Source organism: Eumetopias jubatus, unplaced genomic scaffold, assembly GCF_037043125.1.
Source record: "Eumetopias jubatus isolate StellerSeaLion01/CBP00866 unplaced genomic scaffold, mEumJub1_p1.0 scaffold_2, whole genome shotgun sequence".
Classification (NCBI taxonomy): Eukaryota; Metazoa; Chordata; class Mammalia; order Carnivora; family Otariidae; genus Eumetopias; species Eumetopias jubatus.
In genome coordinates this window covers 68,853,580-68,880,312 of record NW_028274808.1, presented here as the reverse complement: position 1 = coordinate 68,880,312, position 26,733 = coordinate 68,853,580, and the positions used below count along the sequence as shown (strand labels likewise).

The window sequence follows — 26,733 nt, the reverse complement described above, 5'->3', positions numbered from 1 at the left end:
TAATTCACATTAGAGGAAGTCGACTGTCAATATAATATCTTTGGCTACTATAGTGACCTTGCCTGAAAGCATGAAATATTTGTATAGAGTTTCAAATTAAAATGAGGCAGTAACTTTATGTTCTATGCAAGAGAATGCATATTAAAATGCCACAGGTTGCTGCTATATTGTACTTGAGAAGCACTGCTACATTTTAAATGATGTGGTAAATCTTAAACATTTTCATACCATTTGTAAATTTTATAAAATTTTGATGTAATTGTATACTTTTTAAAATTGCCCCAGTGTTTTGGGCTTTTATCTGGTAAAAGTATACTCTAAAAATATATAACTTTAATATTTTAAGAGATACATCAGTACATAATCTTTCTCTTCTTTAATAGGAAAAATTACTAGTCAGTCTAATTCACATTTAGAAGTAGGAATTGAATTGAAGATGTACACTGAGTTATGATATATACTTTATGTACACTTTTTAAAATTAGATGTGTCACAATAGTTTTAAACTGATTATAATCATTTTCTTCAGAAACGTGAGTACTCAAATAGTCCGTGTGGAGTGTTTTCAAGACATTTTTTCAAGGCAAGTCTCTGAGGTTTGCAGAGAGAATAATCAGCATTTTAAAATGCAGTGAGAAGGGAATATTGGAGATGGCTTTCATGAACAGTATCTTACATTTTGATGCTTTGAGGTTGAGGCTGTATTTAAGATTGCCAGAAAAGAGGATGTGGCATGAATTTTCAGTCTTAAGGTAGATAATGAAAATAGAGGCAGGTAGTAGATAAGGTTCTTGGCAGAGGCTGAAAAATTTGGGGTCAGTCTCTTTAGACTTTGGACATGTTTATTTTGTCTCTGGGTTCAGAGTAGGATAGGGGAAAAAAGCTTTGTTTATTTTACCCATGATTACAGACCCTGCCTGTCTATATTTATGGGTAATTTATTCTAGGAATTTGTGATTTATTCTAGAAGATGTTTAAGGGGAGGACTTAACTTACCTGATTGTAGTCGATGGGGAGACTGGTACATACTTGTTCTGTCATCTTTTATTTCTTTTTTTATTTTAATAAAAAGAGAGCTCTGCTCTCTTCTCAGTTTAGAAAGAACAAAATTAGACAGAGACATTAGATTGAACACTGAAGAAAACTTGTCCTGTCTATTCCGCGGAGTTCACATGTACCAACAGACATTGCAGCCTAGGAAGGCTGGAAGAGCTGAAGTGCTGCTCGTGCTGTGAAGTTCTGATTGACTTTCCACTTCCTATTCCTACTTACCTCCAACAGATGGCTCTAGTTTTTTTTTTTTAATAGTTTAATTAGCAAACATCTACAGAGTATTACCTATGTATGTACTACTGTTCTAAAACATTTCACATAAATTAAGTCATTTGATATACATAACTACCCTGTGAGGAATGGATTATTATTAGTACATTTTACAGATTAGGAAATGAAAGAACAAGAGTAGGGCGTGTGCTTAAGGACACACAGCTAATATTAGTAATAGAGCCAGAATCCTAACCCCAGAAGTCTGGCTCCAGAGTCAGAGCTCTTCACATTATTCTATACTGCAGAATACAATAAACTCAATGAATGAAAGTGACCTCTTTTAAAATATGAAAAAAAAAAAGTAGATTACAAATTAAAAGGATTGGTACTCCTCAGTTGTCACAATTTCTTAGCCAAATATTTTTATGAGATTTGATTTAGTTTAAGTAATATTTGGAATGTCCATGACTAGTAATTGTTTTAGAATGAGAAGAGAGAGTCAAAATCCAAGATGGCCTTGTGACATTTAATTTTGTGTTGTTGTTGTTGTTTTCTTTAATCTTGGAATGTTTTATTTGATCAGGTCTAAGCAGGCTCACACTGTCCCAAAGGACATTTTCCCAAGGAATGGCTCTGTTTTATACAAATTTGAATTAGGAGGATTTGAACACAGCATAACATAAAACATATTCATAAAATTTCACTCAATGCAAAATTTTTGAAATAATGGAAACCGGTTGATCATATAAAAAGATATCTGCCACACATTTTATTAGTAGTCCTTTTCTACAATATGAATATATACTTCAAAGCACTGTTTAATAATTATGTATTACATTTTTCAGTAGATTAGGCTTAGTTTAAAATTCTTGGTGCAGATGTATAAAAGGTAATAAAAAGTGCATAAAATTATTAAGTTAATATAATGTAAGTTGAATACAATGTAATATTAACATAATGGGAATAATTTTTGTATTATAGTCAGTGATAATACAATATCTATAAAATGTGGCACCAATGTAATAAGATTGATCCATGCATGAGGCTTATGGAAATGAGTTCCATTTTTTATAATAATATAAGACAAGTTCTATTTCTAATAATGGTTATATAATCATTCCTAAGTTATATTTCTCTGAAGTAGATTTTTTTTAAGATAGATTTAAGTTGGTTTCATTTTTAGTTAAGGACTACTTGGTAGGTTTGTTTAGTTTCAAAAATTGTCAGATACTGAAACAAATGAAAAATTACAGTTTGTGATTATGTACTTTTGACGGTCGTCTTTTTGATGTGGACTATTCTTGCATTAGAAATAGTGTTTTCACTCGTGTTATGGCTTTGCTTTTTCACTTATCTATTTAATTTTTTACTGAAGTCTTCTTAGTTTAATACAATATTTGCTGCCTAACAGTAAGAGAATATGTTTTGAGCAATATATCAATGACTTGTATATTTACTAAATTTCCTAGAATATTAAGGTCTTAGGATTTTAACTTATAACAATCAGTTCACATCATATTATACCTGACTATGATTTATTCATATGATATTTTAAAAAAATCTGTTTATATGCTTAAATAGAAAATATTCACATACAGGGGAAATGTCTTAATTATTTCGACATTTTCATTCTTCTTTAAATTCGTCAAGCGTTTGTTCGCTTAATTAAACCTAAAGCCTTTGTCTTCAATAATGTCATCAGTGCCTCTCTGAATTATAATAGGATGGAGTTTCAGGAAATGTGTGTATTCTCTTTCTTGTATCATAGAGAGGAAAGCTCAGTATTTTCATTTACATATTTTATTCATTTAATGAATATTTATCAGGAGTGCCCACCTTGTTTCAGGTTTGTGCCAGACTCTAGGGCTATGAAGGTCTAGAGGACAGGCATATTTTGCCCTTATTGTCCTTTTAGTTTCTTAGGGGATATAGATAAATAAATGCGCAACTAAAATATAGGGAATTCTAGATACAGTGGAGGCACATAGACAGGGCACTTGAGGAATCAGGCATGGTTTCTTAATGTCTTGGTTCAAAGGAAAATGTTCTTCAATCCAGGAAAGCCCAATAGAAATGTGAAAACTGAATTGGTAAAGAATGGAAAAGAAAGTTGTGGAGAGAGTGTTAGACAGTAGTGATGTATATATTAAAAAAAACCAAAAACACAAGTTTTGCTAGACCCTAATTATTGTATGCATGCCTCATGTTTTATGTTTGCATCAGAATCTTAGAGTGTCAAAAATACTCTTTGCTTTTCACACCCATTATCAGCAGGTTTACTGGTTCCTCTTCACCTAGATCATGTTGCATTTTAAAATCCTGCAGAAAGCTCCCTGTGGAAAGGTCTTTGAACAATAGGTGGACGTAACAATTCTGTGCCATGTGTGCTGCAATTTCTAACAAAATGCAGCATGGAAAAACTGCTGCAGTGGGCTCCATTTCCTTGCTTTGGGGGGACTATTTCTCTTTCTTGCAGTTATAATCAGGTATTTATGTTCATTTAATTTATACAGATTGGGAAATTATACTATAGAGTGTGTATCAAAATTGAAATGTAAATCAGGAAATAGTTTAAAACATGAAATGATTTCTCTTGCGCTATTAACAGCATGCATTGCAAATTCATGCAAGGCAGTTGAGAATAGTATGCAGTGTGCTGTTTACCCAAGTTTCAGCTTCTGTTAGAGGATGTCTATTTTTATATATTACATCATCTCTGCTGCAGAACTCCCGTGTCCATTGGGATTTACTGTTCTTTCATTCCATTTTGAAAGAAAGCTTGTCTTGATGTCATAATTGGACCCATCTTTTGGTTGCACTTGGAAATTGAAAGTAATAAGGGTGTTGTGTAGCAAGTCATGCAATATTTCAAGCAATTTATTTGTCAGAGAGACCACTGCTACTTTGTCCTGCCTCTAATTGTGAACGCTGGTGACTGTCTGTGCTTGTATATGTTTTAAACATACTTGGCTGAAATTTAGCTTTTAGTTTCAACAGCAAAGATCCTTTTCATCTTAGGCTGTTTCATTTCTTATGTGATTTTTTCTTTATGAGATTTTGCAGTGCTACATGCTGATTTGAAAAATGTCTCTTTTCTTTGCGAAAATCTCCTTTGATATTCAGACCTATTTCCTAACAGTGCTGAATTGATCTTTTTACAATTAAGTTATCAGTAAGTTGTCTGTTTCACTGTTTGAAATAACAGGTGACTAGAAATATTCTCTTTTGATTTTGAACCCAGTGTTGAAACATTAAGTAGAAATGCCTTTCTATTAGCTAGAAGATACTCTGGAAGAAACTCTAGGTTTGTATTCAGTGCATAGGTGTTAGGTTTAAATCACTTGTGAAAGGAAATATTTAAATTAATTATTAAAATGCCTACTATATGTTATACATATTTATGTATATAAGATCTCCCACTTATTCTTTCAAGAAAAATTAGTCATCCATATCTCAGTAGTAAACCTTTTTTCAAACCTTTGCTACAAAACAAACAAAAAAGCAAATGATTAGGAGCAGGGACTTAACACTTTTAAAAAATAATAGCTTTATTGAATTATAATTCACATACCATACAGTTTACCTCCTTAAAGTGCATAATTCAGTGGTTTTTCTTTTTTCTTTTCTTTTTTTAGGTAAGAAACACATAACATTAAATTTACTGTCTTAACCATTTTTAAATGTATAGTTCAGTAGTGTTAAGAATATCGGTAGTAAACTTTTGACTGACTTGAACATATGCAGTCCACATTGTACCAAATATCCTCTGTGGTTTAAATTACACAGAGGCTGAAAAATGACTAAGGTATTTTGGAAAAAAAATAATTATAGAATCTGTTGAATAATTGTATTAGAGCAATTTCTTATGGACTTAGTATGGGATCAAGTAGTCCTTTATTTTTCTTAGGTCTTCCTTTCTCTCTTTCAAGTGAAACATAGGTGCTAGTTGGATGTAACATGGAATTTGGAATTGCTAGCCTAGAGGAGATGTGATGTGACAGTAGAGTGAGCCAATCTGAAATATGAATTGCTCCTTGGGATGACTGATTGGCAGACTAATTGAGAAGGGAAGATTTTAAGAATGAAAAAGAAAATATTCAGGTTGTCTTGATTTTTACTTAGATATCTATGAGGATAGTAACAATAATTGGTCACTTGTGGTTTTGGTACAATCCAGAAGGCATTTGCAGATGTTAGAAAATAAAGATAAATCTCAAAATAAGTTGTGACATTTTCCTTTCACTAATTATTAGCATACTTCTACTTTCTATCCATTTTTTTATACAGTTTTTAAACTGAACCTTAAAAAAGCTGAATCATCAGGAATTTTGGAACATTCAGGAAAGTTTTTGGAAAAAAAAGATCATTTTGCCATTTGTTAATTTGTGACATAAGCATGAGCATCCCAACTAAGTGGGATCTAGTAGAGAGTACTTGGGCATCATTGATATTCTTGATGATATTGATGCCCTTGACAGTGGGCATTATTGATGAGCACTTGATAGCTTTGGTCTTTTTATGTCTCTATGGTACGAACATTTTCCTAACTTTAATTAGACTGGAAGAGTATGAGCAACTAACCATTCCGCAAGCAGATTAAGGTGTTCGAGGGTTCAGCTGAAGTTGTATTTCATGTAAACACAGGATTTTGTCTTAAAGGAATCTATGGATGTTTGATAACTGTGGAATCCTTAAAAGAGCAAAAAGGCTGATTATTTTCTAGTTCATCTCTTAGAGCTATAGTTGTCAAAGTTTTTCATTTTGGGACTCCTTTATACTCTTAAAACTTTTTGAGAGCTCCAACAAGCTTTTGTTTATATGAGTTATCTGTATCATCGTTTGCCATACTAGACATTGAAGCTGAGAAATTTAAAAATACTTAATTATTAATTAATAAAAATAGTAACCTATTATATATTACATAAGGGTTTTTTTAGTGAAAAATAACTATATTTTACAAAACAAAAAAATTTATAAGAAGAGTAATGTTGTTTTTCGGGGCACCTGGGTGCCTCAGTCGTTAAGCGTCTGCCTTCAGCTCAGGTCATGGTCCCAGGGTCCTGGGATCGAGCCCCACATCCGGCTCCCTGCTCAGCAGGGGCGTCTGCTTCTCCCTCTGCCTCTGCCCCTTCCTCCTTGCTCATGTTCTCTCTCTCAAATAAATAAAATTTTTTTTAAAAGAAAATTTAGAAAAATTAAATACACTTTAAGGTGAAAGAAAGGCTTAACCTAAGCAGGTTAAATTATAGAAGAAAATTTATATGCATTTTATACTTTATCGAGCCCTGCATTGTGCTCCCTGCTCAGTGGGAAGCCTGCTTCTCCCTCTCCCGCTCCCCCTGGTTGTGTTCCCTCTCTTGCTGTGTCTCTCTCTGTCAAATAAATAAATAAAAATACAAAAAAAAAAAGTAATGTTGTTTAATACTTTTGTTCAGTATTTGGCCTGATAGAAGCAGCTGGATTCTCAAATGAACTTCTGTATTCAATCTGTTATGATATACTCTTCTGGTTCAAGTATATAAAGTATATGAAGAAAATCTGACCTCACACAGGTAGTTGGAAAAGGCAGGAGTATTTTAACAGCTTTTTCAAATCTTATTGATATACTTCACCAAAATTTGACACGTGGTCATTTCTTAAAAATTTAGTTGCAATAAAGAATGTAAAGCTGTGTCAGGGAAGTTACTCTCTTTTATTAAAGCCCATATGGCTCATGTATGACTTTGTAATATCATGCATTGGTCAGTAAATTAGGCTGTCATCCAAATTTTGGGGTGTTATACAATATCAAAAAAAAATTACATTAATATCACCACCAGTCTCATTAAAAAAGCCTCACTTACTGGGAAGCTGTCAGGCTTATGGTGTTGGATATAAATTTTGCAAAAGTCTAATTTTTACTTGAAAGCTAAAATTTTTATCATTGGCAAACAAAGTACTATCAGCTGTTTTCCTTGAAGTGACAAGCTTGGTTTGTTCATTTTCAAGAAAATATCTGCCAAATATGTAATTCTGAATAACCATAGTTTGTCCATTGCTTGTTCTTTAAAATAAAAGTAGTTTTCCCAAGTGCAGGGACTCTTCTGAACAGAGTCCTTTGTGACTGCATAGGTTCCCATACCTCTGAAGCTGACCCTAACCTTGTTTCCTGTATGATTTTTCTCACTGCTTCCTTTTCCTCTTTGCTGCCTAATTCCTTTATAGATACTGGGAGAAAATGGAAAGATCCCAAGCTCACTTTGGGTAGAATCAGAAGAATTTTAAAATGCTTTACATTAAATAATTGTATTTTTAAATATATTAATTGTATTGGATGGTTACCAACAATCCATTTTGTAGTTACTGTAGTGATTTTTAAAGATAGACATTTTTACTTAATTGAGCATTTCTCATTTAGAGCTTTTTTCCTTTTAGGAATTTTATCTACTCTCCCATCCCCCCCCAAAAAAAGTTAACACCCCTTCCCTATTAAGATAATTATGAGCTATTATGTAGAATTAAAAAATATTTAAAATGTTTATGTCCAATTTTGTATGGTAATGAAAGTATAGTAATCATAACTGTAAAATGTCTGTTAGATAATATTTAAAAAATGGATTTGGGGTCTTATGCCAATATCAGTAAGAGTAGTTTTAGGTCCTTGTCCCCCAATACCCTCAAAAAGAAAAAATCACCATGGGTAGTTTTAACAACATTCTGTGATTACAACATTCATTGTTAATGTTCAAGATAATCTAATCCAATTTATTACAAATTATTCCCAGTTTGATAGCACAAAATGAATAAATAACCTAGCAATATATTTAAAACCTTTTCTTCTCAAAACTCTACTTCCTATTTTTTTAGAGTTGAATTCTTTTCTCTTTGTTATCCTCTACTTTGGGTACCTATTTTCTGTCTTTTTCTACTGACTCTTTTTGTTTTGTTTTGTTTTGTGTCCAAATGAAGATTCTGTCTTCAATCTTTTCCATCCGCTTGTTCTGCTTGTGTTAAGACATTATTTGGCTAGTTTCCTTTGTCATCACAAAGTGTGGGATTTACTACTGATTGTGCTCAGAGGTTCAATGTGATTCAGTAATCAACTACTAAAGCAAAAATCTGACGGGATAGAGCTGCCTTTGGAAAGGAACTGAAAATGTCCCTGCTCCACAGATTTCAAATTGTAGGTGGGTTTCCCTTGATGAAAGCTGAAATGTCCATATGAATATTTTATGGGGTTAGTGGTTACTATAGGTTTGTGTATTATTTCTCACATAGAGAAATGTCTCCTTTAAATAGTTGTCTCATTTTCTTCCCTACTGTATTTTTACCTTTATTGTAAATACCATGTTTGGTAGTTGTTTGAGTATAATATATTAATATCTTAAGAGCTTTTGTTTTGTTTTTAATCTTATAAGTCCACTGGGTTGAACGGCATATATTTTTAAATTTTGGTACAGCAGATTTTTATTTTGCTTTTTGTCATTGAAAAACCTATAAAATATAAGCCATCAAGAAAAATAGGTTTTGTTGTACATTTGTTCTAAGGCAGTCTTTTAGTGAGCACGTTATATGATGAACAATACATTTTGCTTAGGTCTGTCACACTGTTCAGCTGTCCAGGATGATTTCTAAATTTCATCCCTGATTTCTTGTTTCCTAACTTACCCACTTAAGTCTTGGGGGTCAAATGTAGAATGAATAAGTGACTGCCTTATTCTGTTTAATATTTAATTATAGATTTATGGTTATGTGTTGATACTATGAACTGCTACTTTATGGCACAACCAGGAGCTATAATCTTCCATGAATATGATCCATCTGGCCAGTTGTGAACAATTTTAACAATTATAATAGTCTGATATATACGATTAATTATTTGAGTATTATTTAAAAATATCAGCATGGTGGTAATTGAAAATTTCAAAGTGCAACTAAAATATGATTAGGTAAAATACTCTGCCTTTTTTAGAGCTTTTAAGGAGAGGGAAAAATTAGATGTGTGGTTTGGGCTTTGTTCATTTTTTTATGAGAAGGACGATTGAATGTTGTCATCTTGAGCTCATATGGTTATATATCGTAGGCTGACTTCTTTTTCAAGAGAACACTTAAAAAATTTCTCTGGCATCTAAAATATTTTCTATATTGAGACAATCTTCTATATTTAATTATTTTCCAGGCAAATTTACTTGGAAGCATTGCCTGTCTGGAATATATTTAATTACAATAGAGGGACAGTCTCAGTTCTGCTCCTGATTGTGAAGTCTATTGATTAATGCTTCCATTTATAAACATTGTCATTTTTCTCTTAGATTGAAGATTATTCAACCATTATGAAAACCTACACATTTTGATATTTATTTGAAGACATTAGTTTTTTTTTTTTTTTTTTTTTGAGAGGGAAAGAGTAGGGGGGAGGGGCAAAGGGAGAGAGGGAGAGAGAATCTTAAGCAGGCTCCATGCCCAGAGCAGAGCCCGACATGGGGCTCAGTCTCAGAACCCTGAGATTATGACTTGAGCTGCAATCAAGAGTTGGATACTTAACCGACCGAGCCACCCAAGACATTGGATCTTAAAAGTGAGAGTATGTTTGTTAAAAATTAAATTCCTAAAGAGAAAATAGTCTTTAGAAGCAGATAGTATCTCGTATGCCGTAGTATACTTTTTGTACAGTGTAGTATATAATAGGTGCTGAGCAGCATCTTGGTTGTACATTGGTGTCTTTGGATCAAACTAACAAAGTTAGCATTACTGAATATTTCTAGGAGTGGCATTTTTTAAAATTATTATTTATTTATTTATTTTTAAAAATATTTATTTGACAGAGAGACAGTGAGAGAGGGAACACAAGCAGGGGGAGTGGGGGAGGGAGAAGCAAGCTTCCCGTGAAGCAGGGAGCCCGATGTGGGGCTTGATCCCGGGATTCCGGGATCACAACCTGAGCCGAAGGCAGACGCTTAACTGACTGAGCCACCCAGGCACCTCTAGGAGTGGCAATTTAGATCTACCTACATTAGCAGTTCTACACAAGGATATCTGCACAAGGATATTAATCCTAGCCATCTATAAAGTATTAAGAACTTTGCCCAATGGATTGCCCAAACCTTGAGTGCAATTGACTTTTTAGAATATCTTGGAAGGAATAAAATTTACCCTTATTGAATCCTTATGATATATCCAGTGGCTAGGTATTATCTCATATATTTTGTCAATTAAACTTTGTAGTTCTAAACACTTAGGTGTTGGTGTCTCCACTGATAGGAGATAAGCATGCTAAGGTCAAAGAGGTTAAGTTACATGTTCAATGTCTATGGTACTCAGAGTCAAACCTAGACATCTTTCTTTTCTATTCCTGATATTTAAAATTATTTATTTGAAAAAATGAACTTAACATATTTTGCTCTATGTTACTTGAACTTTAAATTTGATCTCAAAGAGATATGTATCAAATAATTCAGTCACTTTAGATGCCTTTTATTTAAGTACCTTTAAAAGACATAGGCTAGAGCATAGAATGTCCAATGTGAAAAATAATTACTAAATTATATTGGCAGTGATAATAGGCTTTGGTTGATTCATCAGTATTTTTGTTGCAAGTACTTTTCCTTTTCAAACCATCTCTCTCATCAATAAAGCACAGCATTTTTTCCCCCTCTTTAACCTTTAGTTTCATTCCAATGCAGAAATGGGTTTTTACTGTTAAGTAATACCATTTTGTAGCAAAGATGACTATGTAATTAATGTATTTTAAAAGTTAGTTTCACTAATATTATAACTAACAAAAGCCAAATCTTAAAGATTTTTTGTAAGTATGACTTTTTAATGAATCAAAACAACTTACAGTTGTCTGAATGTAGTCATGGTTTTTAGAGATGAAAAAATAAAGTCATAAAATTGTTTGCTTCTGCACCAGAAAATACTGGAAGTTTTGGTAATATTTAAGAATATTGAAAACATATATTAAGTAATTTCAAGGGATTTAAAAAACATTTTGTAAAACTGATTATCTAGTTATGTATAATTTTTATTTTTTTTTAAAAGATTTTATTTATTTGACAGAGACACAGCAAGAGAGGGAACACAAGCAGGGGTAGTGGGAGAGGGAGAAGAAGACTTCCCGCGGAGCAGGGAGCCCGATGCAGGGCTCGATTCCAGGACCCTGGGAACATGACCTGAGCCGAAGGCAGACGCTTAATGACTGAGCCACCCAGGCGCCCCTCTAGTTATGTATAATTTTTAATCAATTATTGTTAACATTAAGAAAATCATCTTTCACTTACCTTCTTCTAAACTTGGCAACTTTTAATTTATGAGCTAAGGATTTTAAAAATATCTCTAATCTATTGTCTAATTAGCAGTATAATTTTTAAAAAGTAAGAGCATTTTAATATTTCCCTTCTAACTGCCAAAATAAGGAAGACAAATCTCAGAATAAAGGAATAGTTACTAGCAGGAAATCTTATTACAAGACAGATTTTTTCCATTCATTGGTTTTTTTTTTGTTCTATATCATATCATCCCTTTTATCACCGTTTTGCTACCAGCTAATATTTGGTAATAGCTGTATGAGAGGGGCACCTGGGTGGCTCAGTCAGTTAAGCATCTGCCTTCGGCTTAGGTCATGATCCCAGGGTCCTGGAATCAAGTCCTCATTGGACTTCTTGCTCAGCGGGGAGCTTGCTTCTCCCTCTGCTTGTGCTCTGTCTCTAACAAATAAATAAAATCTTAAAAAAAAATAGCTGTTAGATAACCTTAAGAACTTGAAAGGATTTTAGGAATCTCCCAGTCAAACCACTTAATACAATTTATCTTTCTCTATAGAATCACTGACATTCAGCCTCTGCTGTAAGATTTTTAATTGCAACTAGCACTGATATTTGCAAGATAGTCCTTACATAATGTGTCAAAATTGTACCCTAAGGCCTAGTACAAAGTAAGGGTTTAGAAAATCATAACAGTTATTATTTATTTAAGGGAAGGGATAATTATGAAGAAACTTTTCCTTATGTTTAGCTGAAATCTGCTTCTTTATAATTTTAGTTCATGGTTCTAGATTTCTTCTAAAGCAACACAAATGAATATTCATATTCCATTTTCACATAATTGTGCTTCAGATAGAAAGATCCTACTACACTAAGCCTCTTTTCTAGGTTAAACATTCCTAACTTCTGGTACTTTCCTAAACACCTTATCATCTAGATTTTCTGCTCTTAGTACAACAGTTACTCATTTTTCTCCTAGGTTATGATGTCTAGAACTGGGTTGCTACCACTTACATAAGGTCCTGCAGTACCCTACAGTGTAGATTATACTAGAACTTTGTCTTCCTTGCTCTGGACATTATATGTCTGATGACGTAACTCATAATTATATGAGTTGTAAGGTATTGTGTATTGGCTCGTATGGAGCTTTTAGCCAGCTCAATTTTATAGATAATTCTTCCCACCTCCTCCCACCCCTGTGAATTGTTCTTCCAGCCTGATATCCCTTATATTGCAATTGTGCAAGTGACATTTTGATAGTATGCCTGTAGATGTTTATATTTATCCCTGTTAAATTTAAATGTTCTGGTTTTAGCCTACTCTCTTCACCTGTCAAATTATTTAAAACACCTAATTTTGTCAGTAAACAAATTGGACATCTTTTATGGTTATGCAGTTATCCTGTGTCTGTTTCGTCATCTTAACGCTGGTATAATAATATTTCACAGGGTAGTTTGGAAGAGTTTAAGTGGAATCACTTATGCATTCATTCTTTTTTTGAGTAATTACTGTGTGTTAAGCGTAAGAGATAAAGCATAATTTGTCATTAACAATATCAAATAAATAAAATGTATGGCCTCTGCCTTCAACTAACTGACATTCCAGTTTGTGATCAATAGTCCCCTTTTTGTTCAATAAAAATGGAGGAATAATTAACAATTCATGTGCTCATTTAAATATATTAATTATAAGGGAATATGTTACATGGCAAATTAGTAATAAAGGTAATAATTGCTATGGAATTTTGAGTGTTGCTTTGTGAAATACTGTAGTAGGGAGCCCACATTGAGTACCAGTGTATAAGGACTTCACCTCTATAACTGAGCATATCAAGATAAAGTCCGGAATTTTCTTAAAATAGGTTCTAGGAAAATAAATAAGCTTTGTTAAATAAGCTATTAAAGTCTATTCATTTTTCAGATAAATGCATTGGAAAAGCCCCATGCTTCATGTTGGAATTTCTCACTGACTTACAGGCTACTTTATTTTCTTTTTCTGCATGTGTCCCATCTCATGTTATCTTTTAATCTTTCTCTTCTAACATGCATCATGTAAATATTGGGCATATTTATTATGGCTAGGTTACTATGTTAATTTTCCAATTATCAATCAAAAGTATCACAAACAGTATATTGTCAGGAACTTTTTTTATTAAAGAAAGAAATAGCCTATAAAAGCCACCCAAAAACTGCTAGAACTGATAAATGAATTCAAATAAAAGGTTACAAAATCAGTCTACAGAAATTTGTTGCATTTCTGTACACCAATAATGAAGCAGCAGAAAGAGAAGTTAAGGAAACAATCCCATTTACAATTGCACCAAAATAATAGGATACCTAATAATAAACCTAACCAAAGAGGTGAAAGACCTGTCTCTGAAAACTGTAAAACAATGATGAAAGAAATTCAAGATGACACAAAGAAATGGAAAGATATTCCATGCTTATGGATTAGAAGAACAAATACTGTTAAGACATCTATACGGCCGAAAGCAATCTAGATGTTCAGTGCAATTCCTATCAAAATACGAAAAGCATTTTTCACAGAACTAGAACAAACAATCCTAGAATTTGTATGGAACCACAAAAGACCCTGAATAGCCAAAGCAATCATGAAAGAACAAAGCTGGAGGTATCACAATTCTTGACTTCAACTTATATTACAAAACAGTGGTAATCAAAACAGTATAGTACTGGCACAAAAATAGACACATAGGTCAGTGGCACAGAACAGAAAACCCAGAAATAAACCCACAATTATATGGTCAATTAATCTTTGACAAAGCAGGAAAGAATATCCAATGGGAAAAAGACAGTTTCTTCAACAAATGGTATTGGAAAACTGGACAGCAACATGCAAAAGGAAAAAACTGAGCCACTTTCTTACACCATATATAAAAATGAATTCAAAAGAATGAAAGACCTAAATGTGAGACCTGAAACCATCAAAATCCTAGCAGAGAGCATAAGACAGTAACTTCTCTGACCTCAAAGATTTTTTTCTAGATAAGTCCTCTGAGGCAAGGGAAACAAAAGCAAAAATAAACTATTGGGACTGTATCAAAATAAAAAGCTTCTGCACAGCAAAGGAGGCAAAGAACAAAACTAAGAGGCAACCTCTGGAATGGGAGAAGATATTTGCAAGTGACATATCTAAAAAAGGTTAGTGTCCAAAATATATAAAGAGCTTATAAAAAAAATGGACAGAAGACATGAACAGACATTTTTCCAAAGAAAACATACATATGGCAACAAGCACATGAAAAGATGCTCAACATCACTAATCATCAGGGTAATGCAAATCAACACTACAATGACATATCACCTTACACCTGTCAAGAATGGCTAAAATCAACAACACAAAAAACAACAGGTGTTAATGAGGATGTGGGGAAAGGGGAACCCTCATGCACTAATGGTGGGAATGCACACTGGTACAGCCACTCTGGAAAATAGTATGGAGGTTCCCCAGAAAGTTTAAAATAGAACTACTTACTCTGTGATCCAGCAGTTGCACTACTGGGTATTTACCCAAAGAATACAAAAACAATTCAGAGGGATTCATACATCCCTATGTTTATAACAGCATTATTTACAATAGCCAAGATATCGAAGCAGCCCAAGTGTCCATCCATTGATGAATGTATAAAGAAGTAGTGTATATATACACATAATATATACAATGGAATATTATTCAGCCATCAAAAAGAATAAAATCTTGCCATTTTCAATGACATGGATGGAGTTAGAGAGTATAATGCTAAGCGAAATAAGTCAGAGAAAGACAAATGCCATATGATTTCACTCATATGTGATTTAAAAAATAAATGAGGAAAGGGAAAAAGAGAATGAGAGAGAAAGAAAGGGAGGGAGGGAGGAAGGGAGAGAAACCGAGAAACAGACTCTTAACTATAGAGAACAAACTGATGGTACCAGAGGGGAGGTGGGTGGGGGATGGGTGAAATAGGTGATGGGGATTTAGGAGTGCACTTGTCATGATGGGCACCAGATGATTAAAATAAAAACAAGAAAAAGAGAAAAAAGTTGAGAAGAAAAAAGAAAGAGCCTAAAGGTTTCTTTGGAACCTGTCTTTGAACTATATCTGGGTGAAAGTTTTGGACTCTTAGTTTGGTCTTTCTGGTACTAAGTGTTAATTGAAGTAACAGGTTCCCAGTATTTGTGAAACCTGTATTTAAATTCAGCTCAGTATTTACTCAACAATTATTATGTATCAGGCATTGTGTTGATATCTTTCATGTATTTCATAACTAAATTATTTTTTTTAATTTTTTAATTTAAAAATTATTTTTAATAATGAACCAAAGTACCATTTTTATTTGGTCAAAGTAGAAAAAAATAAAATTGTCTATGAAAGCTTTAGGAGGATGTGCGTGGAAGATGTGTCTGAGGTATACTCAGGGATGGATAGAATAGATTATGTGAGATGTAGGATTGAGTTATGGTATAAAGAATCTTTAGATAATCAACTCTTCCTTTGAAATCGTAGTACTGATGGGGGGGATATACTGGGTTTAGGAAGAGAAGAAAAACTTCTGACCATACCTCCTACGATAACTTTATTTTGTGTTGGCTTAGTGCTTAATTTGTTTGGTGTATCCATAGAGAAAACAGCATTTTAAAATGTCATTTCTTTGGTGAACAATAAAATATTAGAAATGAGATTTGTAAAATTTCTTGTTCCTGGATATCAAAGAGTAAATTCTTTTACCTTCTCCCACAGAATCTCTCCAAAACTCTATAGTTTTTCCTCTCAGGTTGGGGGAATAGGGAGGAAATCAATATATAGTGGATAAGCGAAGTAAATGATATTAGAGACCTGGAGTTTTATTTTGTATTCTTCCAAACTACCAAACCTATAATTTTATAGTTTATTTTCTATGAAAGATGAATACATTATTTTATTGCTTTCCTTGACTTATGACCAAGCTTAATTAAAATATTTGTAAAGCACATTGAGATCTATGGATAAAAGAGTATAGATACTATAAATAAATAAACATAATTCTAAATGTGGTTAATAATTACTGAGAACAGTCCATTTTTTCTGTTTCATAGTAATTAAAAATCAAACACAATAGGTGGAAAAAATATGAATGAATACAATGACATTAAATTTAGCATGGAAAGGCCTTACATAAGTAGTTTCCTGAACTATGAATGTAATCTCTGTCTTTTGGATCACTGTTACCAATAAGTTGGAAGTTATTAGATGTTCTTGACACAAGACAGAAGGTTGTTACATGGTCCTTTTTCTGGCTGGATCTATTTAATGCTACTTGTCAAATTTAGATGGTTAAGGAATGGAGCAGATAAAACTCAAATTAAGGCTACTTCAAGGTGAGTGTAAGTTCTTGTTTGTATAAAATCTGTAATGGGATTCTCTTAAATCATCAGTTTATATTTTATTTCTCAAGCAGCGTTTGGCATATTATAGCCTGGCATAATTGTGTTTCAATGCACAAGGTAGTAGGAATAGTAAAATTTCAATATTACAGTCATGAGTTTTAAGATATGTAGGTTGTAGGCACGGAGCCAGATTGTGAGAGAAATCACATCAAGTCTCGGCACAGAAAAGCAACGGTGCCTGAGGATGTGTGATTTTCTGACATCACCTATCAGGTTTTCCCATTTAGTTTCCTTCTTGAGAGAAGTGACACATTTTCCCAGAGAGGCAAGCAATGGCAAACCTTCACATGTAAGGTCAGACACTATCAGCATGGGGCTAATTTGACTTAAACTTGGAGGAGAGTTTTTGTCACATGGACACATGGACATGTGGGACATGGGCTAGATGGATGGAAGTTGTAGAACTTGATTATTTAGTTCTTGGTTTGCCATTAACTCTGTGTGTGTGTGTGTGTGTGTGTGTGTGTGTGTGTGTGGTAGAATATACATGACATTTAAACTTACCATTTTAACCATTTTTAAGTGTATATAGTTCAGTGGTACCAAGTACATTCCCATTGTTTCATAACCATTGCCACCACCCATCTCCAGAATTTTTTCTTCCCCCCAAGCTGAAACTCCATACTCATTACACAATAACTCCTTCTTAGCCCCTTACCCCAGGCCCTGGCAACCACCATTCTCCTTTTGGTCTATGAATTTAACTACTAGTCTAGATACTTCATGTAAGTGGAGTCCTACAGTGTTTGTCTTTTTGTGGCTGGATTTTTTTCACTTAACATAGCATCTTCCAGGTTTATTCTTGTAACTTGTAACAGAATTTTATTTCTTTTAAAGACTGAGTAATATCCCATGATAGGTATATACTACATTTTGTTTACATGTTCATTTATAGATGGACACTTGACTTGGATTGCTTCTACCTTTTGATACTATGTACTTTTTTAAAAAACTATTTTTTAGAGCAGTTTAGGTTTACAATAAAATTGGGAGAAAGGTACAGAGATTTTTCATACATCTCCCACCCCCACACATGCATAGCCTCCCCCATTATCAACATCACTCACCAGAATGGTCCATTTTTAAACTCTCAATATGAACTTACATTGACACATCACATTTACCCAAAGTCCATAGTTTACCTGAGGGTTCACTCTTGATGTTGTACATTCAGTGGGTTTGGACGAATGTACAAAGACATATTATCCTTCAACATAATATCATACTGAGTATTTTCTTTGTTCTAAAAATCTTCTGTGCTCTACCTATTCATCACCCCTGGCAACCACTGATCTTTTTATTGCCTCCATAGTTTTGCCTTTTCCAGAATGTCATATAGTTGGAATCATACAGTATTCAGCCTTTTCAGATTGGCTTCCTTCACTTAGTAATATGCATTTAAGTTTCCTTCATGTTTTTACATGGTTTGATAGCTCATTTCTTTTTAGTGCTGAATAATACTCCATTGTCTTGATGTACTACCATTTATTTATCTGTTCAAGATTTTGGCAATTTTGAATAAAGCTGTTTTAAACATTTGTAGTTTTTTGTGTAGACATAAGTTTTTATTTTTTTTTAAGATTTTATATGTTTATGTGAGAGAGAGCAGAGTGAGAGAGAGAGAGCACAAGCTGGGGGGAGGAGCGGAGGGAGAGGGAGAAGGAGATTCCCCGATGAGCAGGGAGCTTGATGCAGGGCTCAATCCCAGGACTTTGGGATCATGACCTGAGCTGAAGGCAGACGCTTGCTTAACTGACTGAGCCACCCAGGTGCCCCGACATAAGTCTTTAACTCCTTTGAGTAAATATCAAGGAGTGTGATTGTTGGATCACATTATAAGTATGTTTAGTTTCATAAGAAACTAAACCTCACTATCTTCCAAAGTGGCTGTACCATTTTGCCTTCCTGCCAGCAATGAGTGAAGTTCCCATTGCTCCACATCCTCACCAGCATTTGGTGTTGTCAGTGTTTTGAATTTTGACCATTCTAATAGGTATGTGGTGGTATCTCACTCTTGTTTTAGTTTTCATTTCCCTGATGACATATGATGTGGAGCATCTTTTCATTTGCTTATTTTTCATTTGTATATCTTCTTTGGTGAGGTGTCTTTTAAGGTCTTTGGCCTATTCATCAAGTTTTGTCTTACTCTTGGGTTTTAAGAGTTCTTTGTATATTTTGGATAAGAGTTCTTTATCGGATGTGTCTTTTGCAAATATTTATTCCTGATCTGTGACTTGTCTTCTGATTTTCTTAATACTGTTTTTTACAGAGCAGAAGTTGTTCATTTTAATGAATTCTAGCTTAACAATTATTTCTTTCATGGATTGTGTTTTGGTGTTGTATCTAAAAAGGTATCACCATACCCAACTTGATCTAGGTTTTCTCCTGTTATTTTGTAGGAGTTTTATAATTTTGCATTTTACATTTAGGTCTGTGATAATGTTGAATTAATTTTTGTGAAGGGCATAAAGTCTGTGTCTAGATTCATTTAGTTATTGCATGTGGATGTCCAGTTGTTCCAGCACCATTTGTTGGAGAGACTGTCTTTGCTGTATTATATTGCCCTTGCTCCTTTGTCAAAGATCAGTGCCATTTACTTTTAGCATTCATTTGTTTATGGTAGAAAAGTATTTGGGATTTTGATAAGAACTAGTTTACAAGATCAAATATGGTTTTGCTAATGTCCATTCCTGATCACTGAAGATTTTACTCGTTCAGAAAAGGTGAGAGCCTCTGATGTGTACCATGCTAGGGGCTGCAGGTACAGTGGCTACACACAAACATGATTCCAGCCATCACAGAGATTAAGTGTAGCAGGGGAAGTAGACACTAACTACTTAAATAATTCCATGATTAAATGTAAAATTAGAACTGTAATAAGCATTATAGGGAAGTGATACACAATATCATGATAAATTTGAGGGCATTTCACCAGTGGTTTTTAGGGGTGGATTAAGAATCAATCAGGAGAAGGAGGGTGAAGGAATGTTCTAGGCAGAGGAAACAATGTGTAGAAAGGCTTTTTTGCTCATGCAAGGAAACAAGAGCAGCCCAGGTGACCTGGAGGGCATGAGCATGGTATAACTCGTAAAAACATATACAAATCTCACACACTGTAATAGGAGTTTTAGTCTGTATGCTGAGAGCAATGAGAAGCCTTTGATACGTTTTAATTTAAAAAAGGGCTCAATAGATTAAGTTGAAGTGACCAGACTTTAGTTTTTAAAAGATCTCAGGAGGAGTATGTTAAATGGAGAAGGGTGGGTGGGGTAAAAATTGAATCCAGACAGTTCAATAAAGAGACTTTTGCAATTTTTATGGCAAAAAGTAATGAGTGGGATGATAGCAGCAGAAATGAAGAGAAATTTAAGTTTGAGAAAAGGTAGAGAATTAATGGGATATTGTGATGGATTGGGCATGGAGAAAGGTGTTAAGGATAACTCGTAGATTATATAAATTATACAACAGAACCATAATGGTCCTTTATTGAAGAAGTGCATGGGATGAGGAAACGGTGGAAGCCAAAAAGGTAATTCTTGAGAAATTTGGTTGTGAAGTGGGTTAGTGTGAAGACATTAGACTGTAGCCATGGGAAAATGTAGGGTCTAAAGAAGGTTTCTGTTCTTTGTTTTGTTCTTGAGATGTGAGAAACTTGAACATATTTAAAAGCCAGTGAAGAGACCTGCTAGTTGTGGGGGAGAGGTGGAATATAGGTGGGAAAGAAGGGATAATAGATAATATAATAAGTCTATGAAAGGGGTATACTGGGGATGGGCAGGAGAGAAGGATCTCAAATAGTCATGGGCAGGGAAGACGGTCCAAAATAGTCATGTGGAGGGAATGGTTGCCTTTAGATAATGAGAGGGGAAAAGAAAAGAAAATAGTATGGGTGCAGTTTTAAGTAGACAAGAAACACAAATCAGCAAGCACTGACAATTCCAAAGTCAATTATTAAAGTTGCTAGATTTTCCATATCTGTTTTCTATTATGTATGCCATTTATAGACAGTCTTGACAAGAGAAATTGACCAGTACTTTAGAGTTAAAATGTCCTTATTCTTTGTCAGCTATAATGCTGTCTTTCAAGTAACCTGCTAATCCAGATGAAATTAAGAGTTTATGGTAGAATAACATATCCTCATTAAATTTAAACTCTACCTCTAAAAGTTTGATTTTTTTTAACTAGTAAGTGTATTTATTTTGTTATTATTTGCAATGTGCTATGTGCGTGCATGTGTGTGTGTATGGGTGTTTGTGAAAATCACATCTTCTAAATTTATATAAAGCTGTTAAATGTGCATTTTGTAAATTTTTGATAGATACTTGCTTCCTGTAGCACAGTAATGTTTGAGGGTGGGGAAGAGGTCATATCCATTCTCTTATCTTCCGACTGGTGAAAAATCATATTTTAGTTCAAAGCTGTTCAAGTAAGTCCTTGCTCCGTTTTCCCACCCTGTCTTCAGTGATATTATTTGGAGTCAGCAATCAATGGATTCCATCCCTCTGAGACTTGCTTAACCTACAGCCGCTGATATAATACAGGCAAGAGCTTGTTACTTTATCTGAATTGTCCATCTCTACCTTAATGAGTGAAATGGTTAAGTAGAGGAGGGGGCGAGTCTTAAGGAATGTGTGTACCATTTGAGCTGAATATCTCAGTGTATGTAGAGAGAGGGAGGGTGAGAGAGAAATCCACTTACATCACTAGAACTGCATTGAGTGTGAGCCTTGCAGGTTAAGAGACAGACTACAGTGTCTTGCTTTCTGCAGGAAGCAGCAATGCCGTTTGTTCCCTAAGAGGAATTTTTTATTTAGAAAAGGAAGCTTTCTCTCTACCCAGGAAATGGCTTTCCTTGTGCGTTGCTATGCCAACTGCCTGCAGCCATGGTCCTCCAAAGTAAGCACAATAATGTAATTATATTGGTGTATTGCATTCAGACTCATGATTCTCGAGATTGTGTGTGTGCATGTGTTGTGTTTCTGTTAGTGACTCTCTTGCTAGCAGTCATGCTTGTGTTGACTGTGAGGGACAGACATCATTAAATTAAATGTCCATCAGTGTCATGCTGCTAAGATTAATTGTGCAAACTTGGTTAGTGGAGTGGGACAGAGATCACTGGTCACCACTCTGTCAGCATCATTAGCAGCTAGGGAGGAGGTCCCGATTCACATGCTCTGCCCTGATTTTTTTCTTTCTTTCTTTTCCTTTTTTCTTTTTTCCTTGGTTGGAGGGGTCCGTATGTGTGATTGCAAATGAAACAAGAGTATTAACAATGCTTGGCTGAATGCTAGAGACTGGTTCTTATACCACCCTGACTAATATAATTCTGTATTAAGCCTTTTTGAGGGGAGTCTGTGTGCAGTCAGCCATTTTAGCTTTTTTTTTTTCTTCTTTTCTTTTGCCTCTTGCTCTTCAATCTCAGAAATGATCTTGTTCTCTTGGAAGAGTGAGAGCTGTATAAGGTTTCCTCTGTCTTGTCATAGCCTAAGGTGTTTAGAGTTTCAGTGTTATAAAAATGGAGACGAACACTGTTGTTCGGATTCCTTTTCTGGTCTACAAGTGTGAGAGGTTTTTTAAGCTCACCAGTAGTGACACTTTCAGCTGCAGCTTGGTTTCCTCCTCTCTTTTTTTTTTTTTTTCTTTTTCTTTTTTAATTTAATGCTGTAGAGGGTGACTTGCCATCCATGAGAGATTGGTACATGATGTGTAAATTCAGTTCAGCATATGTTTCTTCATTATGAAACCACTAGCAATCCCAGCTAACCATGGAGTTATGGGCCAGCAGGAGAAACATTCAGTAAGTATCGCAAATGCTGCTTGTGCTTTAAAAGCACGTCAGAGAGAATTGCTTTAAAATGGGAATTATTGCTGCTTCTATTCAGGGAAAACAGGTTTTTTAGAGGGTGTGATATAGTGTGCTTGGAGGAGGGAGGGTAAGTTATGGCTGGCTCGTGCTTCCAATTTTGTTGTAATTTTTAAAAATTTTAAACAAGATCAATTCATTTAAGGCAAAATAATTGCCTTAAATTTCTGTCATCAGAAATGAGAACTAGACAATTCAGCTTTAAGACTCAGAGAGTTTTTTTAAAAAATGTTTTTTATAGTTGAATTTAATGAGAGATCACGAAAAGGGTTATTGGGAACAGACGTCTGGTAAGGAATTCACATGTAGGTTTGAGGGAGGGAGGGAGAGCTCTGGGTATTGATTTGGTAATAAAACGTTTGGTCAGTGGGACTCGTCTGACTTCTTAACGTGCATTAATAGGTGATAAAAACAGAGAATAATTTTTTTAATGCCACAAGTATTGCTTCTTTATAATTGATCCCATGAGTCAGCTATGCATTTGTCATGCTGAAATCCCACAGGCAGCTACTGCTGTTTGTGGGAAACACTTTTCTATGGTTAACACCAAGTCTGAGCCTCCTGTTTCAGGAATGGGAGTGCTACTTTTATGTCACCGTGTTGGAAGTTTTCTGCCATCACACGAAGTCATATTTTTATCTCTCTCTCTCTCTCTCTCTCTCTCTATTTTTTAAATTCCCCAAATGAAAATGTATAAATTTAGGCGGCTTATAGAGTAGTCTAAAGTATTTTTGAATTGCCTATTTTTACACCCTAGCATATAGAAAGTATTCTATTAGGGTGTAGGAATTATCTTTTATGTATTCTAAAAAGGATAATATGTTAAACTGCAAAAATGGAGATAGATCACTAAGGCTTTGAAAATTTATAGAGAGGAGGCCATGAATTTAGAATATTTAGATGCTTAGGTTTATGGGTATAGTTTGGTTTTGTTCATCCTTATGAACAAAATTGTAAATTAAATCCAAGAGATTTTCGTTGAGAAAGTGACTCTGAAGGCACTATCTCACTCTTTCCAGTGAACCACAGGATGCTCTTAGGGCACTATCTCTGGTGGAAACATGTTATGATGCTGTGCTTAGAGCCCAGCCCCTTCATAATGAAATCCTAATGGTACCTCACTAATTAAATCTCTTTGGGTCAGATCCAGGAAAAGACCAGCCTTATACTTAATTTCACTAATAGGAAAGGTTGTTACAGAAAAGTTCTACTGTAGTTTGATTTTCTTAACAGGGCCTTTGAAATTAAGCTCCTCTGTAGTCATGGTCCCTCCAGGTAAAAGTGAGAATATTACTTAAGACTACTTGAGGAACCTTTGAAGGAAAGTTTAAACTACAGGTTCCTTGTCTACCTTTTTCATATAGCCTTTCTCAAAATGCAGGGAGGGGGTATTTAAATTAATAATATAATTTTAGTGAACAAGGAAAATTGTTAAAGTTATTTACTGGTGGTGGCGGTGGGTGGAGTATTACTAGATTTGTGACAACAAGATCACTTGGGACAGATAACACCAAAGAGTGGGTAAGCTGCAGCACCTAGTATACTATTCTGTAAGCATGTTTGTTTCCTGACAAGTGCTTTATGTATATTTTACTGAAATTTAGGGTAACGCTATGACAAAAGTCACTGCAGCCATAAAATAGCCTTGAATCAAGCAATTTCTAAAAAACATGTGAGTGGTATTTCCCATGATACTTTTACAAGTTGCAATACTAGAACTGGCCATCATAGATCATCACGTGCGGCAGAGCTGGTAGCCTATGGTGTCAAGATCTTGCTCTGTACTCGTTGATGAGTTTTTTGGTTATCTAGGCTTTGCTGTATAATGAGCAGACCTTTAAGATTTTAATTTACAAGGAGTTGCATAGGAGAATAATTACTCTGGCTCTCACATAACAGGTGATTCAGTAAACTGCTGAGCAAAAATTAGTGAGAATGCCCCTCTTTTGACCTATGAGGCTTTATGAGAATAATGTCAGAGCTCATTTTAAATGAGAAAAATCTAGTAAATTCATGTATACTTCCGTTTTTGCTTCTACAAAAGTTGCAGCTTCTTTTTTCTTATTATGTTACGTTAATTACCATGCATTACATCATTAGTTTTTGATGTAGTGTTCCATGGTTCATTGTTTGCATATAACACCCAGTGATCCATTCAATACGTGCCCTCCTTAATACCCATCACCAGGCTGACCCATCCCCCCACCTTCCTCCCCCCCAGAACCCTCAGTTTGTTTCTCAGAGTCCATAGTCTCTCATGGTTCGTCTCCCCCTCCGATCCCCCCCCCTTCATTTTTCCCTCCCTACTATCTTTTTTTTTTTTAACATATAATATATTATTTGTTTCAGGGGTACAGGTCTGTGATTCATCAGTCTTACACAATTCACAGTGCTCACCATAGCACATACCCTCCCCAATGTCTGTCACCCAGCCACCCCATCCCTCCCACCCCCCACCACTCCAGCAACCCTCAGTTTGTTTCCTGAGATTAAGAATTGCTCATATCAGTGAGATCATATGATACATGTCTTTCTCTGATTGACTTATTTTGCTTAGCATAGTACCCTCTAGTTCTATCCACATCATTGCAAATGGCAAGATTTCATTCCTTTTGATGGCTGCATAATATTCCATTGTATATGTATACACCACATCTTAGGGTTGCGGCTCTTTAAGTGGCTTCGCTTCTTTGACAATAGAAGGCAGTGAGAAACTAAAAAGCAAAAATGTTAAATTGGGTGCTTTTAAAAGAGCCGTGATTGGGCACTAGTAGTAAACTCACTTATTCTGCTTTGTCAGGATTTTTCAGATCTTATGGGCTTTTATTCTTTATTTCTGGCTAATTCAGTGCATATCTCAGTTCCTGGCACATAGTAGGTGCACAATTAGTACTGTTGAATTTGTCATTTAATTGTATTTTTGGATTAATGAAGTCTCATTTAACCCTCTAAACTAGTAAATTTCACATATTTTTATTACATCTCCTCCCTGTCCCAGTTCTAGATAGTCGGTTGATAACACTGAGATGAGAATACCTGTTGTGTCACTGACAATGTACCTGGCACTGGGCTATAGCCTTACAGTCATCTAGTGCCTTCAGTTAGTCTTCAGAGGGATCTTCTGGTTTTGTGATTTTTGAAAATAAGATGCATTTTAAAAATGTATGATAAAACTGCACTTTCCAAAAGACTACTGTTGAGCACTAGTTGAACAGACTGTGAATAGATATTTCATGAAAAAAGTTTTAAAAGCTCAGTAAGTTGGGGAAAGCCTTAGGATGGCATTAAAGGCATCATTACTCTGTTTACCAACTGTTTTTTAACCTGCCTCTCCCCTTTTTGCCTGCCTCGGGTTATCTAATGGGAAGGGTGTTCCTTGAGCGTTCTTTTAAAAGTTCCGCGCTATACGGTAACTTTGAATCTTTGCAGATTTTTAAATGAATTCCTTAAAATAAATCAACTTAATACTTGTAATAATATCCCTTATTCAATAATCCCTTTTCCAGTTGTGCATTTTTCTAGAAATTACTGGTATAAGTAGTGAGCTGTACTTAACGGTAGATAAAACCTCAGTCATGATTGAATAATAATTTTAAAAAGTGGTGTACATAAGAAAACGCTTTACTTAAATGCATGGAATAAATCAAAATAGCTGTTGTTTATTGAGCACTTATTGTATGACAGGAACTGAATATTATCTGACTTAATTATTACAACAACCCACTAAAGAAAGGTGTATTGTCACCTTTTTAGAGGTAATGAAACTGAGGCTTAGCAGGACAAAAATAAACTTTTCCAATGTCTATTAAGTGGTGGAGCCATCATGGGCCAGGTTTGTCTGGTTTCATAGCCCTGCTTTAACCACAAACCTATACTACTTCTCTTTAGAGTACATTAGGTGTGTAGACTCCATCATTATGAGAGCTGGTATTAATCA

General features: G+C 34.7%; 1 protein-coding gene across 8 annotated transcripts in view; it reads left to right on the top strand.

Moving 5' to 3' along the window:
• RAPGEF2 (Rap guanine nucleotide exchange factor 2) overlaps nucleotides 1-26,733 on the top strand; it is a 233,267-nt gene that overhangs the window by 125,006 nt on the left and 81,528 nt on the right. The window lies entirely within an intron of this gene.